We start from the raw sequence: 19,511 nt of genomic DNA, 5'->3' as shown, positions 1-19,511 counted from the left end.
AATTTTCCTCTCTTGCATAATTGTCACTGGAATCCTTTTACTTCGCAAAGAATTTGCCCTGGTTTTTCTGATTCAGCTGAAATGTTGAACAGCACTGAATAAGTAATACTTATGATTGGCCCTTGAAGTTCCAGACATCACAGGGTTCCCTCTCCTAGTCACATAATATGATTCTCAACATTTCTTTCCAGCTTTCCACAAGCAAAGTGGGAAATCAGTGGGGAAGCCAGCAGGAAGTCAGAGGTTGTGGTTACATGGGGTTCGCGCTTTATGACATACAGATATTCACTAAATGATGACCTTTTGTCATAATAGTTCTGTTTCATTTCTTGTTCTTCAGTTATTCTCACAAATATCAATCATTATCTTGGCATCAACCACAAACTAGGGTTAACCAATTTATCATACAGCAAAGTTGTTCTTTTTACAGGTAGTCATCAGCTACCAATGGTAATTAGGATTAGAATTTCTGTCACTATGTAATACAGTCATAAAGCACAGCATCACTTAATCATGTCACTGAGTGAGGGCAGCTCTTTTCATCTAAGTCTGGGGTCCCCAACCACCGGGCTGCAGCCTACTAACAGGCCGTGGCCTGTTTCAAAACGGGCCACAGGAGATATGGACAAGCAGGTAGAACTACTTATGCGAGCACAAGCCCCTTCTGCTCAAGCGCTTTCAGTTTGCATGAAAGGAGGTTTGCGCGGGAGCATAAGAGCTGCCGCTTGCACGAGTGGAGTCTCACATGTGAGTGCAAGAACCCTCTGTTAATGTGTGAAGCCCCCCTCCTGCACTGGGCCAGGCCCCAAGCTGGAAAGATTGGGGACCATTGACCTAAATGACCCTGGGCTGTTCACAACATCATCATGAAACCATACAAACATGTATAAAAGCATAGATTAAAAACAGAAATAATAATAGGTTAAAACTTACAAATAAAAATCAAAGTTAAAAGTTAAAAGTTTAGAAGGCTAAAAGATTAGCAAGGAAGCAGGACTGTCTTCAAGCCACCATCCATCACCAGGGCTACATCATATGTAAAATATGCCATTGGTAGTCATATATATTTTTTTTATATGGACCACACCAAGGATTTTTGTCAAAAAGAAGACAAATGCTTTTTTCTGCCAAGTAAGGGGCGTGCACAAGCTATTGCTTCTCAAAAGTCAATGTGGCAGCTTCAACAGGGCAACTGAAGTTCCACATGTCCTTTTTATGTGAGGTAAATCCATCACGCCTGGGTTTCTTTGTTCTTACTATATGGACATTCCTATGCAAACTGATTACTTGGTCAGCCAAGTAACTCGGATGCAAATTGAAGTGGACCATTAAATAATTTGTGTATTTTTTTTCCTAAAGGCAGGCTCACACAAATGTTCTTACAAAGTCACAGCCAAAAATATTGCAAAGGGACTCAAAAGGTAATGAGACATCTATATTTTTTTAAAAAAAATCTATTATCGGCTTGCTGACATTTATTGTTTGGGGAAAGAAAGATAGGAAAAAAACATACACACAAAAATTACAAAATATAAAACATTGATAATATTATTAACTTTAAAAAAATAAATAAGCCACAGACACTTTTAATTCTCCCCCTCATCTCTTCCTATTCTATTAGCCTTGCTCTAAGAACAGAAACGGATTTTCCTCAAACACTTGCACTGTAACAATGTGGCCACTAGGGGGCAGTAAAATGTAGCAGATGCTGCCTAGTCAATTCTAGTGATTTATACCTGGGTCTTCATTAGCCCAGTGAATACAATCAAAGTTTTGTTCTGGCAAGTCATGGAAGTTTCTGATTGCTTTCAAATTCAGGTTAAATCATACCTTATTATTACACAATAATTTAATCAATCTGGACTTCTTAATGCCTTAACGGACAGGAGAAAAAAGTATAAACAGTCAGCATAAAAACTGTCACAGATGGGAAAGGACAAGATCGTGAACTTTAAAAGATTGGGGGCTATGGCACATGTTGGAAGCTCTGGCATGAATTAAATTCTGTCAGAACATGAAGAGTTCTCCTTGGACTCTAATTATTACGTGAGATGTTCTTTGACTAATGAACACAGGATTCAGTATTTCAGGGTGAAATGCAAAACATAAAAAAATGCCTTGTTGGATTCAGTGTGAACCTTTTTTACAGGCTGGATGTGTTACCCAAGAAGTGAGCAATTGAACAGAAGGTACTTGTACTTGTCTTTGCACTTGTATATTTTTCATCATAATCATGCTGAAATGTTTATCTTCTAAAGCTCTAAAGTATACAAACAGCACTTTCCCAGAATTGAACTCATCTCTCCAATCTGGTCATCAAGAAGGGATCTGATTAAAATGTTCCTTTTTCATGAAATTCACAAGGCATGCAGGAGATAGAAGGAGTTTTTATATATATATAACAGGTTCCACCCCTATGAAATAATGTTTCCCTATATGCATGGATGGCTGCCATCTTGGGACAAATCCCAAAACGTTACAGCTATTTATTTCCATGTGCCATCCATTTACCCAACTGATTCAGATTTTATTTTCTATAGTTATTTTCTGGGTTGGCTACGGATTCAGAACAGTACTCAAACCAATTTTTCCCAAATCATCTTTTCATTTTTGTTTTCCTTTGTTTTGATATTACATATCACCTATTGAAGGCAAAAGGAGAAGGTGACGACAGAGGATAAGATGATTAGATAATGAATTGATGTAGTAGGGATGGGTTTGGGGAGACTCTGGGAGATGGTAGAGGACAGGGATCCTGGTGTGCTGTGGTCCATGGGATTATGGAGAGTCAGGCACAATTTAGCAACTGAAAAACAACAAATTTGTCACCTATGGTCCTTTGAGGTTGGAGTGGGTTATGAGCACTGTAAAATAAATATATCAATACATTCTTTATCCATTAAGATAAAAAGAAAGGGAAAAAGTATTAATATTATATCATATTATACTTAAATAGTGAACAAAGCTTAAGAACTATATGTTTATATGAGTACTAATATTATTGTAAAGTGACGGAAGATGTTTGGAACCAGTGATGTCATATCTATGTCCAATGTTTTTTTAATTTTGTATTATAAATAAAAAACTTTTTAATTTTTTTTAAAAAAAGATAATTTATTGTTGCCTTTGGATGATTCTGCCACTCTCCAAAAAGCTAGTTGTTTTTCAAAATTCTGTTTCCTGGATACTAACATACATATCATAGCAAAAAAAAAAAAAAAAAAAGTCAGAAAATCCCATAACAACTAAATGCCTTCACTGCCCATTTTTCCTAAACTACCATCAAAACACAAATAAACATAACATAATTTTCTGCCCTTTCCAAAATTAACTGCTCAAAGCATCTGACATACACTTTTGGCCAACAAAAGAGTTTTGATTGATTATATGCCATCACGTCTCTTACCAACCACATAGATAGACTTCTTCAGGATGTCCTACTCCCAGCCTGGCCCTTTAGGCCATCCAATATTGCATCCATTGCCACTGTAATTGAGTCCATCGATTTTGCTGCTAGTCATTCCCTTCTTCTATTTCTTTCACTCTTCCCAGCATTATAAACTTCTCCAGAAAGCTAACTCTTCAGAGAATGTGTCCAAAATGTTATAATTTGAGCCTGGTCATTTGTGCCTCAAGTGAGAACACCAAATTAATTTGTTCTATGATTTATTTATATTCTTGGCTGTCCAAGGTCTGCTCAGGAGTCTTTTCCAACATCAAACTTCAGAATTGTCAATATACTTTCTATGTTGCTCCTTCAAAGTCCAACTTTCGTTTCTACAGAATGTCTCAGGGGAAAAAAATGCTTGCATGATCATGATCTTTGTAGTTATGCACACATCACAAAATCTCAATATCTTTTCCAAGGCTTTCGTTGCTACCCTACCAAGTTCTAGTTTGTGTCATATTTTTGACTCCTGGTTCTTTTACTGTTGATAGTCAATCCTAAAAAAAATGCAATACCTTCCCCTATCCATTCCACAACAACAACAGATATTTGATTAATACCAGAATCTTTTCACCAATGACTGTAAAAGAGGGAAGTGACATCACATATATCTTGATATCATCATGCAAATTAATTATTTGCATCAGCTGCTGACCAAGTTAGAATCCATTGCCTATCCTTGTGGTTTTTGCTAAATGCCTACATCCAATAACTTTTCAAATATTCAGTATGCACTAGTCTATAATGGTTTAGGGGTGGTTACAGTCAATATTCAGATGGAGGTGAGCAATAGTATATTTAAAATATTACAAAATAATCTCTTGAAGAGACCATCACAACTAACCCTAACTCGAGAACTGCATTCATATTAGGTTGGAAAAAACTAGCAGATTTTTTAAAAAAATCAGTTTTGATTTTTGAATCTGAGTGATATCCGGTGTCATATCCGGTGTCATATTTCAGAGAAACATCAAATCCTCTGGACAATTTTAAGCACTGAATATTGACACTTTTGTAAATGCACACACAAACATACATATACATAACTTATTTCCTAGATTTGCAGAACATTTTGAATCAAAATTTAACTATATGGCCTGGATTCCCAAAATACACCCATAATACACCATGAAAACCAAGTATATTACACTGAACAGTCATTGTATATTGTATGACTAAATCTACTGTGTTTCAGGAATGGTTCCACTGAACATGCAAGGGTAGATGTGCTTCTCTTATCCTTTCAGGAAAAGTTAACATTAAGACTGTAAGAATGACTGTATTTAAACACTGTGCAGCTTTATGAAATGGGAGTGGGGAAGACCACATAGGGTGATCATTATAGCAGAGGAAATTCAAAAAGAATCTTGGGTTGAGTTGGCTTTTCCCAACTATAACTTCATTCAGAGAAAGAGATTTCATGTGATCTTCAGCATCTGTGTCTCATTTCCTCCAATAATCTTCTCTCAAAGCATTTCATTAAAGATAGGGCTAATCTGAGTCAGGATATTTGGTATATACTTTATTCCAGCTATGAAAGTTATAAAGCTGCATTAAGAAATCTGGGAACAGCTCTGATTAAATTTAGTAGTCACAGCCAGTTGATATCCATTAGAGAAAATTTCCTATGAATTATTTTCAGAGAGACTGAAAGCCCAACAAGTCTCAAATAAGGATTTACAAATTGTATTTGTATTTGTACACTCTGAAAGAATATCACTTGGTGTGATAGGCAGACAAGGCAAGCCAGTAGTGAGCAAGCATTAGTTCTTCTTGATCACCAATTAAAAAAAATAGAAGCCTACCCGTTGTCTGGAACAGAGGTCTCATTCTGTCTAAGGTTAGGACAGGTTCTTCACAAACACAGTTGTGGAGAGATAAAACCAGGGGTGGGTTGCTCCCGGTTCTGTCTGGTTCTTGTGAACCGGTAGTAAAGGTGGTGGGAGGCTCCACCCACCCGCCCAGACGTCATAATTGATGATCTGTGCATGCGCGTGCGCTCCTGTTGCGAACCAGTAGTAAAGGAAAGTAGAACCCACCCCTGGATAAAACACAACAGAATATAATACAGTAAAATTCTAGAGTTGTAGTCCCACTTTCAGAATTTGATTTTTAAATTTTGCAAGGAAAACAATAAACCCACATCCAATTTTAATATGCATCTATAATAATTAAGGAAATGCAGGAGGAGGAATCTATATTCAAAACATACACAAAAATTGAGCAAATTATTTTAAGCAAAAATAAAAGAAAGATCATTGGTCTGAAATGTTGTATTACAATTGTATGTGTAAGTATCTAAGGCAGTGTTTCTCAATCTTGGCAACTTTAAGATAACTGGACTTCAACTCCCAGAATTTCCCACTGGCCATGCAGAATTGATGTCCCCCTGTCTTCAAGTGATCAAGGTTGAGAAACCCTGGTCTAAGGAATAGGGCATGATGAAGGTAACCAAACTGCTGGAAATCCCACCATTTCTATCTTCTACTTTAGATCTAAAGAATGTCACACAGCCACACACCATTTCCACCACTGCATGTGGTTGTTGTTTATAGGTGTCAAGGTCAAAGCCTCAGGAACAAAAGCCCCATGATTTGTGAACTTCCAAGATGTGCTGCATGCACAGAAAAAAAAAAGAAATATCCATCTCAGAGGACATCTCAATCCTTTAAAAAAAAGGTTTGTGTTAAAATGACAAAATAAGCAATAATGGAAATTCCTAAGATTTGTTTGCGTGTTTGTTTCATTGTCACCATTCACATTAGAAATGATTAAACATTATTTCAATAAATAATAAACCAGCAGTGTTGTTCAAGAGACTGGAATGTCTTTTTATGTATTTTCCCACCAACTTTTATGAAATGTCTATTGAAACATTAGTACCGTTTCTCATATTTGCAACATCATTTTTTTAACAGTTTTCTCTTTGCTGCAACTTCTGTTTTTGGCAATATTTTGAATAAATCTGAAACGTTCTTGGAATAAACAGCTGCTATATAGATTAAGCGAAAAAGTCAATGGAAATCCCAATTTCACTTTCAATAAAAATGACCTTTTTTCCTGAGCTAATTTGATGCCCTGTAGCTTTCTTTACAACTACCTCAATAAGATGCATATTATAATTTCAGTTATTTCATTCAAATGTTAAAATATTTGGACGGTTCCAGTGTAAGCTGGTTAGATGGAAATAACAATGATCATATATGAGCAAAAGATGGAAATGAAAGATGAAATCAAAATATTACCATAAAAATGAATTCTGAGTGCTCTCAAGATATTGAACATTTTTAAAAAGTAAATATATATTAGCTTTTCTGAAGCTCTCCTGCAGCTCACACATTTTTTTATGGAATTGCTTGAAGTCATTATAAAAATATAAAAATATCAATGCAAGTAATATTTTATTATATATAGATTCCAAAAGTGTGCAGTATATAGTGCTTAGTATTTTGTTTGTGCAAGTGCCTTATCATTTCTCAAACTGAGCAATACTGTCTACTAATAAACATAACCTGATGCCCTTTAGATGTTTTGGATTGTAATACTCTAGCCATGCTAACTAGGAATTCCAGAAGCTGAAATCCAGGACACTGAGGGAGCACTTGGGTTAGAAAAGGTTGTTTTTAATAAAACTATACCAACACTGGTAACCACTGGAGCCAATATGGTCTAGTGATTATTATACCAGGCTAGAAATCAGGAGTTCAAGTCCTTCCTTAAGCCATGAATGCCAACTAGGTGACCTGGGGTCAGTACTTTCTCTCAGCCCAAATCACCTCACAGGATTGTTGTCCTGGGAGAATAGGAAGAATGTGTGTTGGATATGTTTACCACAGGGATGAAATCCAGCAGATTCTCACAGGTTCTGGAGAACTGGTAGCAGAAATTTTGAGTAGTTCGGCAAATACCACCTCTGGCTGGCCCCAGGAGTGGGGAGGGAATGGAGATTTTGCAGTATCTTTCTCCCTGTCATGCCCACCAAGCCATGCCACCAAGCCACACCACGCCCACCAAGCCACACCCACAGAACCGGTAGTAAAAAGATTTGGATTTCACCACTGGTTCACCACCTTTGTAAAAAATAATAAAGGTGGGATATAAATGATCAAATCAAATAAAAATAACTATGTATACATAGGCAGTTGAAATGTCAATGGCTGGATCCAGTGGAACATGGAGGAGTGCTTTGCTTTCTTGCTTTTACATTTCTGCTATAGGGCACTGCACATCCTCCAAATGTTTTAGTCCTTATCAGAATAGTGGAAAAAGAAATGCAACACAAATCTCAGGGCTTGTTAGAAATTGGGGAAAAAAACAGAGACTCAAAACCAGAACTACTGACAGAACAGAACAAAAATTATGCTGGAAGACAAGCTGGGACTGAAAAGTAAACAAGAAAATAGGAAACCAAGATTTGTATTGAAGAAACCATAAAAAAACGCAGAACTCAGGTAGATACTGTTACTCAAGCCAAGGGACATTGAAAGAAGAAACTCTCTAATATTGTTCCAGATGAGTCCTGGATATGCCCTGATCTAGCCCCATCTTTTTCTTGTCCCTGCCAATTTTTTGGAAAACAGACTATGGATGACATTCCAGGATGGACCCTGATTTGAAAGATCTTCCTGGCAGCAAGAAAGATGTACAATATGCAGACACCAAATTGCATAAGGCAATGTGGACATAAACTATGAGTAAATTCATGTAGTTCTTTGCATAAATCTGCATGAATCTCATTTTTTAAAAGTAATATATATCAAACATCTAAATACATTTTTTAAATATATGCCCATGAGCCTATTAGCTTAGATTGGATCATACAGTATTGGCTCACAAAATGTTTCTGGATTTAGATGTTGTGTTGCTTTTTATCTTTAAAACTGGTTCAGAATTAAAGCATGTGACAGATCACAACTCTCCATATGTTCCTGCCCATGCCATAAGGTTTAAGGTTTCCCTAAAATATGGAATGTAACATCCGATAGCTGTACCCGAGTTACAAAGTAGTTTTCAAATGGAGGCTGATATAACCAGTCCAGTTGGTGGGGTCATCAATAAGTACTTTATTTCATCTGATGCAGTTTTGGACTTTTCTACTGGATACCTTTGCAGTTTGTTTCACCAGGTTCTAAATAATTATTCTCTCTAGGATTGACATGTACACACAGCAGCAGATGTGGAATTAGGATGGCGTTCCTCCAGCTTTACTCAAACTACAAATTCCAGCATTCCTAGCTGGCCCCCAATTTTGTCAGCTTGGAATTCTGGGAGCTTCCATTCCCAACATATAATTAGGGCATGAAGCTGGCAAAGGCTGGAATAGAAATTGTAAATGAAGACAAAAGAAGGAAAAAAATGATAGCACAAGCATACAGTAGCTGTAAAATTTCTTGAAGAAAAAAACAAATGCAAAATCTGTATTCTATCTCTTCATCATAATAACAAGATGTTTACAGTTTTGGCTTATAAAGCTATTTCGCATGAGATTCATATTTACAGGATTGTCAAATAGCGTGTGTTACTAGAAGTTCTTTTCTGAGGCAGGGTGGGGAATGAAAATGAAAATCAGAGATCCAAGCAGTGGTGGGTTGCTACCAGTTCACCCTGGATTGGGCAAACTGGTAGCGGCGGTGGCAGCGCCCGCCCACCCATCCGGATGCTTCTGCATATGTGCAGAAGCTTCTGTGCATGCGCAGAAGCGTTGCGCATTCTCACAAGCAAATCGGTAGTGATGGGATTTGCAACCCACCACTGGATCCAAGGTAACCAATCCATTTTTAGAGATTTTACAGATTTCTACTGTGAGGGAGATGTGATGTCAGATTTGTATTTTAAACTACAGCATCTAGATTTGCAGGATTTTTCTGCCCAAATTCTCTTCTGTGATATTGTTTTGATATATGAGAAATACAAACAAAAGAATTTACTTTGCAAAAAAATAAAAAAACATTTATTAGTGCTACTCAATTTTCAAGGAATTATTTCACATTGCTGTTTATTAGGATCAGCTTTAATAGTGAAATGTTATATTCTTTATTATTATTGCTATTATTACTATTATTAACAGCTGGAATCAGTGATTGCTTCTTGCTGGTCGTTTACGTATCTATGCAGAAGCCCGAATGAGTTTTGTGTTTTAGAGATAAATTAAATTTCAGCTAGGAAGTGTTTGAGAGAAAAGAGAAATTCCAGACATGCTAGACTGGACTTTAAGACACAGTCTTAAATTAACATGAGAACTTGGAGAAGAACTGGGGAATATAGAGAATAGCTGGTGACTAAGATGGATCTAGACAGTTCCAGTTATTGAAGATACAAAGAGGTCTGGCAAGTGAGATGGATTGGATAGCATTAATACTGCAGAAGGCTTTTGAAAAACAGTTTAAAATCCACAAAGCAAAGCAGGACAGAGTCTGGAAAAGTGTGATGAAAATGAGGATGGGAATGTGAAGCAGGACTTGTACACCCAACACAGAGGATCATGGTGGGGAATCAAAGATGACAGCAGCCCAAAAAGGCAGATGCCAGCATGACTCTCATAGGAAAATATGCTGTCAATACCCATAAAACCTTTCTTTGCATTAGGAAATAGGTAGGGGCTAGAAATAGAGCAGTTCCTGTATATAAGCCAATATTATAGACCATAATCATTTCCAGGTAGAAAACAGTTATATTACAAAATATTTTAGAATACGGGAGGGTGATCAGCCACTCTGCCATAGTAGCTCACAAGTGGTTCTCTGTTATATCGAAAACAAGGGGGAAAGAGGTGGGGCAGCTTGGCAGCTTTAAGCATAAATAACCTGGGTAGGGGATGTGACTGGAAAATCAAAACAGGTTTCTGTCTATTAAAGGTAAAAGAAATCTGGTTTTATTGCACTGAGTTTCTATCATATTGAGAACCCATAGCCAGCCTCAGGTGAAGATTATATCTTCTCTTAGTTTGTATGATTATTTATTTCCAAATACTAGGATCTCTTTTAGGAGATCCACCCAAAATATGGGTTATAACTGAATTTCTAATGAATTAATATTCGTCCAGTCATTGCAGTAAATGTATATACTTAAACATCATATCTAGAATTATTCCATTGTTGGGATTTGGTCCCACACATTGGATTACTAGGCCATCTATCTGAATGGGCAAAATATGATAGTACAAATGTTGGGGACTTCAGTTTAGCAGTAATCCTTTGTTAAAGGGTTTGTCCTGGAATGCAGGAAGAATGCTGAAAAATTATTAAGTAATTAACAAAAAATCCAATTGAAAAAGAATGGATTTAGCCCAGCTATCAGTGAATGCTTAAAGACTTTCCTTGCATTTAAAGTTAAAGTGAAATTTATTCAGAAATCCATGAGAATTTTTTTAAAAAGACCTAGTTCTCTATAAATTATATTCTGGAAATAAGAATAGAATAGAATAGAATAGAATAGAATAGAATAGAATAGAATAGAATAGAATAGAATAGAATAGAATACTATCTCAGCCATATTCTCTCTTTTAACAGTGTTCCTTTTAAACCGAGTGAGATTACAATCTATATCAACATTATTCAACCTGATGATCTCCAGATGTGCTGGACTTCAATTCCCATAACTCCCAGCTTGCAGACATTATTGAAAACTAAAAATAAAATTAATACAAACCATTGGTGGACTGTAGCTTATTTCATCAAAAACATGAAACATTACATTGAGTTAGGTGTATATGTGAAATTGGAAATGAAATGAGACAGAAATGCATCAACAGTAAAAATTATTAACAATAAACATTTATAAAACACTTGCTGAGTATGATATAAGTATTCTTGTATGATTAAAATAAAGCATGTACGTGGCATTGCAAATATCTTTAAATTCTCTGAACAGAGATTATAATTCTTTGAGCAATTACTTTAGTGCGATATCAGTTTCTGTAGCTTCTTTTCTCAATACATAGGTTTAGGGAATATCTCTTCACTTCACTAGCCTACATGCAATACCTTCAAAAAATCCTGGAGAAATTCATGCCAGATGATTGGATGGCAGCAAATGTTGTCCCTTTCTCTAAGAAGGAGTACAGGAAGATCCAATAAGCTCTCTGACATTAATATCTGGAAAAAGTCTAGAGGAGAATGTAGAGAAATTATTCTGTAAGTATCCTGAAAACAGTGCAGTTCAGTGCAGAAAACAGTGTAAGTCCTCAATTTACAACAGTTCATTTAGTGATGATTCAAAGTTACAGCGGCACTGAAAAAAGTGGCTTATGATCATTTTTCACACTTACGACCATTGCAGCATCCTCATGGTTATGCGATGTACATTTGGATGTACATATTTATGATGATTGTTGTGTCCCGAGGTCATGTAATCACCTTTTTTGACTTTCTGCCAAGCAAAGTCAATGGGAAAGCTAGATTCACTTAACAACGGTGTTACTAATTTAACAACTGCAGTGATTCACTTAACAAATGTGGCAAGAAAAGTTGTAAAATGGGGCAAAACTCACTTAACAAATTTCTCGCTTAGCAACATAAATTTTGGGCTCAATTGTAAATTGTGGCTCATTGGCTAAGATGCTGAGTTTGTCGATCGAAAGGTCGGCAGTTCAGCAGTTCGAATCCCTAGTGCCGCGTAACAGGGTAATGTCCCGTTATTTGTCCCAGCTTCTGCCAACCTAGCAGTTTGAAAGCACATCAAAAATGCAAGTAGAAAAATAGGGACCACCTTTGGTGGGAAGGTAACAATGTTCCGTGAACCTTTGGCATTTAGACATGCCGACCACATGACCACGGAGAGGTCTTCAGACAGAGCTGGCTCTTCGGCTTTGAAACAGAGATGAGCACCACCCCCTAAAGTCGGGAACGACTAGCACATATGTGTGAGGGGAACCTTTACCTTTAGCTAAGTCCAGGTCTACCTGTAATTACAAACATCAGTGTAGATTTGTCAAGAATGAATCTTGCCAGATTAATTTTACCACATTTTTTAATTGAACGCCTTCCTTAATACCTGGAATAGGTATACTTTTATTTCAACAAAGCATTTGACTTTATGATATGTGGTTAGCAAGCTGGCTGACATGACAACTAGTGGATACATAGCTGGCTTAAAATCTGTATTCAAAGAATGCTCATAGATTTCTTGTCATCAAATTGAAAAGAAGTATCCAGTGAGCACTAGTCCCAAGGACTAGTTGTTGGCTCCTACTGTTCAATACTTTCACTGATGATTTAGAAGAGTCAAAAAAAAAAAAAAAGTATAACAGCAAGATGGTATAAAGTAGGGTGGACAAGGCAGTAACTCTGGAAAGCAGAAATAAAATTCAAAATGATCTTGATAGATTGGGATAATGCGCTGCAACTAACAGGATGAAATTAAACAGAAATGAGGACTAATTTCTTCTGTTAAATTGCAAAAGTCAAATGCACTGGTGTAGAGTGATAGGATCTGCCTTGGTAAAAGCACTTGCAAAAACAATATTGGTTAATTACAAATCTGAGGATCAGCCAGCAAAGTAATACAGCTGCAAAGAGAGCAAATGCAAAAGTGAATTTTAAATGAAGGAAAGTAATTGTTCTCTCTGATTTGCTTTGATCACTTCAAGTAGCATGTTCAGTTCACAGCGCCATATTTTTACAAGGATTCACCAGACTGGAATAGATTCAGAGAATAACAACAAAAATGGTAAATGGTGTTAAAATAGATTCTTTGATACTGGATACATTATAATTTAGTGCATCAGAGCAGTTCTTTCTTTTTGCATTTAACAATTGCTCAAAATGGTATGAGCTAATAAAATATCATTCCTACAGTCTGATTTCAAGGAAAAACATTTTAATTGTTGCTATTGGAAGAAACGTATCAACATACTGCATTTTAAGCCTTCTAGAAAAAATATATTCTTTGGCTATTTTTCCATGGACCAAAATGTTGTTTAAGGCAAAGACATTATTACCATTTATGTATACATTTTCAGTGTATCTTTGGGGCACTGCAACTTGTTTACAAGATCATTGTAGTCTGCTATTTTTTCATTTTCAAAGCATCTCTCAGATGAAGTGAATGCTACTTTTGTATTATCCTCAGACTGCATAAATGCTGTTTCATTAACCTTTCACTGATGATATTTTTTTTTATTGTTTTGGTTTGGTTTATTACTGGCTTGCCTTTCAATTAAATTCCAACAGAAAGGAAATGATTTATTCAGCGATTTCAAAGAGAACAGCAGTCATTCTAGTGGAATCCATTTATTGCATTTATTTATTTTAAAAATCACATTCTTGCTTTATATGCCAAGCAATACAAAATAAATGGTGTTTTGCAACAGAAAATCTTCAGACATGTAGCTTGCTGGGTGTGGGTTCGCAGTTGTACATATTTTTGGTGCAGTGCACATTTCTTTTTGGCTATATTCTGATGCTGACTGGTATGGACCTCTAATAAAACTTTCAATCTGCAAACACTTATGTGAATGTTTGCTTCAAATATCAAGGTCTGGTGGGAATATAAATGATAAAACTTCACATTTTGTTGATTTTCATGTGTTCAATGCCACGTCTGAATTCTCAGTACATGAAAGATAAATTAAATATTAAATCAGTAAGTCTAGAAATAGAAACATAATTCAGAAAAAAACCCAACATTCCAGCCTATGCCAGATTTTTTTTATTAAGAAGAAAATGAAAAAAGTTTGATTAACTTTCTTTAGTGTTTCTGAAATTCATCCAGTTTTCCCTTTAGATTTATTGGTCTTTTCAAGACTCAGAACAGTATAATACTACAAGGATTAAATTCTTATATTGTGTTATAACAAATATGTGTTGCAGACTCCTAGAGTGAGATACATAACTCCGGTCTGCTGAAAAGCCATCCCAGGTTTTGCACAGCTCATTTCTCAGGTGTTGCACTACATACCAAAGGACTTGAAAAAGGAAGGGGCCAGGGGCCATTTGGGAAGAATTCAGGAATTCAGCTCCATTTTTTCTCTTGAAATTCTCCAAGCGCACTCCAGATGCACAATGCTCTCAAACATTAGGACCTATAGATAGTCATCACTGAACAGAAAAAGTAACGTTATGCCCCATTCTTGCACTTATAACTGTCCTTATGGGTACATGATTGAGATTTGGATATTTGCAACCTATCAGCATTTATTTATTTAGAAAATTTATATTGCCGCCTACTCATGGCAACTCAAGCAGGCTTACACAAAGATTAAAACATCATATAAAAATAATAATAAAAGAAAATAATAAAATAATAAAAATAATAAAATAAAAAATAATAGCCTCCCATCTACCTCTTGGCGACAACACATATTTATACAAGCCATTTAATGGGATCCATTCCACTCTGGGTTCCCGAGGCCCACTGGCAGAACCATGTTTTCTTTTTCTTTTCTTTTTCTTTTTAATTTTAAAAAACAAACTTTATTGAATTTAAAAATTTTAAAATACAAAATTATACAAATTTTTCTCAATCGTAAAATTGCATATACAATACACAACCCCACCGACAAGCTAAATATATGTACCTGTGTGTACATATATACATACATATATAAACAGTAATTTATTTCTTATTCTATCTATCTTACGGTGCTTATTTGTTACATTTGATTTTTCCTAAATTTAGTCTTTACCCTTTTTTTCTTTCATTTATCCACTTATACCATCTATTGCTTCTGGAAGAGTGTTAGAGTGGGGGCCAATCTAATCTCTGGGAGCATAAAGTTATTTTTTCTGTTCCAGAGAGAGGGAGCCACCATGGAGAAGGCCATTCTTCTGGGTCCCGTCAGATGTATCTCCCTAGGGGATGGAACTCGCGTCATTCCTTGCCTTCCCCCTCTGGATCAGGTAGATGTGATCGGTAAGAGACGGTCCCTCAGATAACCTGGTCCCAAGCCATGAAGGGATTTAAAGGTGACAATCAACACCTTGAATTGCACCTGGAAGCACATTGGCATCAATGCAGTTCCTGCAGGAGAGGTGAAACATGTGCTTCGAGGTCTGCACGAAACCATGCGGGCCACTGCATTTTGCACCAACTGAAGCTTCTGGATACTCTTCAGGTGGAGCCCCATGTAGAGCACATTGTAATAGTCAAGAGAGGAAGTGATTAGGTCATGAGAAGGCATTGTTGGTCCAGGAAAGGATGTAATGGTGCATTTCTCCTCAATGTCACTTCATCTCATGAGAGGGGTGGCATATCAACTTATTAAATAAATTAATTTAAATAGATAAGGGACAGATGAAGAACATGTGATATCAGTTTAAATAAGTTACTCTAAGTCTATTTTTCTGTTTGTGTTCTTTTTTTAATCAATGATGTTCCATTCAATTAAATATGCTGCCAAGAGTATGATGGATTATCTGCCCATGTATGTACTTTGAGATCTTCATCAGAAACTCTTCTCCAGATGTTCCCAAGATGTGATATATAATTCTGATAAAAAAAGCCTTTAGTACCGGTACTTCACTTACACAAAACTTTTCCCAGGAAGAAACAAATTTGTTTAAATTTATCAGTTCATTTAATTCAACCTTAACAGCCAGATAAATCAATTTTAATACATTTTATAGTCCCCGTTTTCAACTTTGGTGTTACATTATACCTTTCAAGACATTTTTCTTGCATGATAATGATGCGTGAAAATGGCTTGATGTTTGTTTGTTTGTTTGTTTGTTTGTTTGTTTATGATAAATTGGACTTGTGTAGGTCCAAATTCTATCTATTCCAAGATAATGCAACAGATAATATAGAAAATGAAAAGTAGTGCTAGATCTGAGAGTCAAAAATGATTGAAAAGAGGCAAATATGATTGCGTTTTTAAAAATAGCAAGATATCTTCAGTATAAAATGAGACTAAATATATGGTTCTGGAGTCTAATAATGTATTCTTTTCAGATGAAGCCAGAGGAATTTTGGATATAAAACATTTCATTCATCCACCCAGGAGAGTCCAAACTAATAGTCATTCTAAATTTAAGCAAGCTTCTTCTTTATTGTGTATTCTGCTGTGCTTTTGTAATATAAATGCAGAATTGCTAAAAGAGCTTTAGAAGCATGCTAAGATCCCATAATGGAATTTTAATGCAGTTATTTATATGCCTATTGTGTAGATAAATCTCAGTCTTGATGCTGGGTTATCTGATGCATAAATAAATAAATAAATGCATAAATAAATATCATAGATATCTCTTCACAGAAATAGCTCATAAAATTATGGGAAAGATACAGTATGTCTTTTTTTTTACCTAAAAATTAAAAATAAGAAATTATGAAAGGGTGTTTTTTTTTTTTTTTTTTGTTTCTGAGAATGCCAGTATCTATTAGTCCACAGTAGCAGTAATAATGTTAGGTACATATACTACAAGTCTTCTGTCCATTTGAGGATTAATTCTTTAGAACACATCTATGACTATGACAGAAAAAATATGAGATGAATGAGAAAATTAATTGATTAGAAGACTGTTTAAATCTAAAATATCAACAAATTGAAAACTAACTGAGTCATTTGAATTAGCATAAATCTGTTGATGACAGCCCAGGGTGTAAAATTCCAGCATGGCAAAACTGAGAAATCATATGGCTTAACACAAATTCCCAGGATAGTTAGGAAAATGCTCCAGAATTCTGGTTCGTAACATATGTAACACTTGGCTGATTTTAAGACTGACAAACTCACTAACAACCTTTGCAATCTGACATAATATAAATGTGACTCTTCCAAAATGCAACTGGTAACATTCAGCAATTCTAAAATTGGAGAACTGAAATCATCATTAGTTTTCAGCTGTTTTTTGCTTTTAGTTCCATACTCTATGCCATATAATGTTAGCAAACAATGAGATTTTTAGCATTCTCATAGTAACCTGTTGACTATGGAAGTTTAGATGTTTTTCCTATCCCAATTAAGTACAATGTTGAAAATAGGTAGTTTCTTCAGCAATTGTTTCTGGGTTAACAAGTTAAACAATAATATCTTGAAAACAATTTTCTTTCTCTCTGTTTATTAAAAAAAAGCCACAAAGTAATAGACCTTAAAGTGTAAAATCAGTACAGCAATTGTAGCGATATGGATGAACCCATTCACTACAACAATGAAAGTGAAACACAAAACAACATCTATAAAAAATGTAATAGGTCACTGCACCTGATCTTAGCCAAAAGAGTATGAAATGGTATAATGTTTTAGCAATATAATACTGCAAATCAAAGTCACAAGAATGTCAAAGGAAATCTAAGCGAGAATTCTTCCTTTTTCTTAAATGTTTTTATTTTTATTTATTTTGTCAAGCATGTATTAGATAACATATATAAGTATATAAATAATTATGACTACATGAGATGGATACAAATAAATGGGGACAGTAGGACAGGAACAGTAGGCACGCTGGTGCGTTTATGCAGGCCCCTTAAAGACCTCTTAGGAATGGGGTGAAGTTGACAGTAGACAGTCTAAGGTTAAAGTTTTGGGGGTTTGGGGAAGAAACCACAGAGTCAGGTAGTGTATTCCAGGCATTGACCACTCTGTTGCTGAAATCATATTTTCTACAATCGAGTTTGGAGCAGTTTACCTTGAGTTTTAATCTATTGTTTGCTTGTGTATTGTTATGGTTGAAGCTGAAATAGTCATTAACAGGTAGGACATTGTAGCAGATAATTTTATGTACTATGCTTAGATCAGAATGAAAGCGGTGTAGTTCTAAGTTGTCTAAGTCCAAAATTTGGAATCTGGTCCAAAATTTGGAGTCTGGCATAAGGTATTTTATTGTGGGTAAAGGATTGGAGGGCTCTTCTCATGAAATATCTCTGGACTCTTTCAATTGTATTAGTGTCCGATATGCAGTGCAGATTCCAGACAGATGAGCTGTATTCGAAAATTGGTCTAGCAAATGTTTTGTATGCTCTGGTTAGTAGTACAATATTACCAGAGAAGAAGCTATGCAAGATTAGGTTAACAACTTTTAATGCCTTTTTGGCAATGCTGTTATAGTGAGCTCTGGCACTTCGATTGTTTGAGAGGAGTTCTGTAAGGTCCTGACAGAGTGAGGGTCATCTACGAGGTCGTATCCACCCATCTTGTATTTTGTGTTTTGATTTTTTTTTTTCTAATGTGTAAGACAGAGCATTTTTTGGTTGAGATTTGGAGTTGCCAATTGTTTGACCATTCTGATAGTCAAAGTCTTTTTGAAGGTCGGTTGTGTTGAATAGTTTGACATCATCAGCAAAAAGAACACTGTTGCTTATAATATTATTGCAAAGGTCGGTTATGTAAAGTATAAAGAGTGTGGGTCCTAAAACACTGTTTTAGGTGCAGGGTTTGATAGGGCATTCCCTATTTTGACTACTTGTTGCCTGTTTGATAGGAATGCAACTATCCATTTATGCACCGATCCAGAAATGCCATAAGATTTTAGTTTTAGAAGTAGTTTGTCATGCATATAGTCAAGGCTATGGTTGTCCCACTTGCGATGTATGGCTGTGAAAGTTGGACCATAAGAAAGGCTGAGCACCAAAGAATTGAGGCCTTTGAATTATGGTGCTGGAGAAGACTCCTGCGAGTCCCTTGGACTGCAAGGTGATCAAACCGGTCAGTCCTATCGGAGATCAACCCTGGCTGTTCTTTAGAAGGCCAGATCCTGAAGATAAAACTCAAATACTTTGGCCATCTAATGAGAAGGAAGGACTCACTGGAGAAGAGCCTAATGCTGGGAAAGATTGAGGGCAAAAGAAGAAGAGGGCGACAGAGAATGAGGTGGCTAGATGGAGTCACTGAAGCGGTAGGCTTGAGCTTAAATGGACGCCAGGGGATGGTAGAGGACAGGAAGGCCTGGAGAAACATCATGTCCATGGGGTCATGATAGGTTGGACACGACTTCACAACTAACAACAACACAATAACAAAATTTTGCACCTAGGTAGAATAGAGCTGGGTTATTGAATGAACCACTTATCTGCAGTGTTTTTTTTCCTGACCAGTAGGTGTTTCTGGTGTGCTCCAGGTTCTTTCAGTTAAACAATACTATAAATCAGGAATGAGATTTTCTTCCAAAGATACTCTTTAGAATTAAATACT

The sequence above is a fragment of the Pituophis catenifer genome, unplaced genomic scaffold (assembly GCF_029215685.1).
Source record: "Pituophis catenifer annectens isolate HBS135680 unplaced genomic scaffold, rPitCat1.0.hap2 SCAF_6, whole genome shotgun sequence".
NCBI classification, from domain to species: Eukaryota; Metazoa; Chordata; class Lepidosauria; order Squamata; family Colubridae; genus Pituophis; species Pituophis catenifer.
The sequence above is the reverse complement of the archived record's forward strand: the minus strand, read 5'-3'. Positions refer to the sequence as shown.